The sequence below is a fragment of the Haliotis rubra genome, unplaced genomic scaffold, assembly GCF_003918875.1.
Source record: "Haliotis rubra isolate DU_JTF1 unplaced genomic scaffold, ASM391887v1 Scf168, whole genome shotgun sequence".
NCBI lineage: Eukaryota > Metazoa > Mollusca > Gastropoda > Lepetellida > Haliotidae > Haliotis > Haliotis rubra.
Window position 1 is genome coordinate 51,396 of NW_025765647.1, and position 2,051 is coordinate 53,446.

A 2,051-nucleotide genomic window follows, 5' to 3' on the forward strand; every position below is an offset into this window, starting at 1 on the left:
TTAGGTTTCACTTGTCAAAGATGACAATCGTGTGACCATATAACAGTCATTTCTGATTTTCACTTTTCAAAAGAAGATAACCTTTTTGAGGAAAACAAAATGCATGTTTTCCAAAAGCGCATACATCCTGTTTAAAGTAAAAGATAATTTCCATAATGGTTTTGGTTTTAAACTAAAGGTACTAAACCAAATTATGATAGTTGTTTTATTCTGAAAGATTTCCTATGAGACAACCTATATTGGCAAAATATACTGGGTGGCGCTTAACTTTTTATTCACAGTATACTATGTATACGGGACGGACGCTTATGTATAATACACCATCTTGAGATTATTCCGAACATTATAATTCTAAATCTTTTACTGTTAAAGGTAGCTCACGTACACTCGCGTAACCTTGATCCGTGGATATAAGGGAAATGCGGCGAAATTCATGTTTTAAATGCATGCTTTCATTTTGTATACGCACTGATTATTTTATTCATTGATTCAGCAAATTGAAAATGCCTAATATTCCACTCGTGAATGAAACTTTTGTTTACGGAAGCCATTTGCAATCATCACCCATTCGTGTGCCCACAAAATGTGACGTCACCTTGTTTCGTGGATTACGTAGTCGGTTACTTTATACCACTATGTACGACATCCCACTGCAGTAAATATTGACACCAAGGGAAGCAGACAACGAGAAGTGAGAATGTTGGAGCTAACGGTATCTTATTTACTTGACATTTTGTAAAAAAAAAATTTGGTAATGGTGGTATTTGGGGCTATTTATCCTAATGCTGGACAAGTACATTTAGTGTAATGCAAAGATTCGGAACTTTTTTGTCAGCGAGGCGTGGCATTGTGTGTACATCCAAAGTACCGCTTTGTGACGTCAGTCGAGACTTAATTTACGAACTAGCTTGATAATATTTGCGATCCACGAATCAAGGTTATCCACGAAGTTAGGTTACGCTTCTGTAATTGAAATATAGCAATAAATGCTGATAAAACTGGTTTATGGAAAAAAATTGCAATAAATCTAACAGGTTTAGATAACCAAACTAAACACTTATGTTTTTTTCTAGTATTAACCTGTAACTGTGTAGCTTTAAATTGGAACTTATTCCACTTGAAAAATATTATTGTCATTAAATTTTCAATTTAGAAAAATCACATTTGCGATTCTGGGAAAATGTCTAGGAAATTTGAACAAGTGAATTTACACTAAAAAGACATTATTACTGTTTTTGAGCTTTAAAATCATATTTAGAAATATACATTTGAAAATTAAACATGAACTGAAAATAATTCAACAAATATTGTTTTCAACAAATTATTATTAATATTATCATAAGCAGTAGTATTATATCAGTGAGGTTTAATTCTTTGTAAAACATGTTTGTGCGAATGCTTGTGTAATGTCAACGACGACTGGAATTTGACTGAAACAGAGTTATCGTTCTTGTCTAAAGTAGTTCTAGTCTTCCTACGCCAATATGAAATCCTGCAGTTGACTGGCACGTGTCGGCTAGTTCAGGAATAACACGAATTGGCCATGAATGTGGAACATTACGGCTATAGTTTCAAAACAGTGAGTTCCATTAGGATTATGCATTAACAAAGTAACAATTTCTTATTTTAAGTAACTGTGTTTCAGAATTTCTGATTGATTGAATAAAAGTGCTTGTTGACGTATTTTGTAATAGAAAGTCCTATCATCTTAGTATGTTTTAGCAAGGACTCTGGGTATTTGAAAAGTGTTTTTTTTTACTATTGTGAAGTTAAGACTGAGATACATCAACAAAACAACACGAAGATAAAGGAAATGCATACAGATTCCAAGAATCCTGTTTTGTTTATCATGAGCTGTTTTCTGGCTGAAACTAATTTGTTACAGGACTATTTTGTCCCACTTCGGTTTGGTCGTCCGAGTTGTTAAAGTAGTCTTCCAATCATTGGGCTAATAACTTTGTTCTGGCACCGAACTTAAATAACATAAATCTGAAAAACAATACTCCCAAATGTATCTGATATTCCAATCAGGATGTCCCTAATGCGTCTCA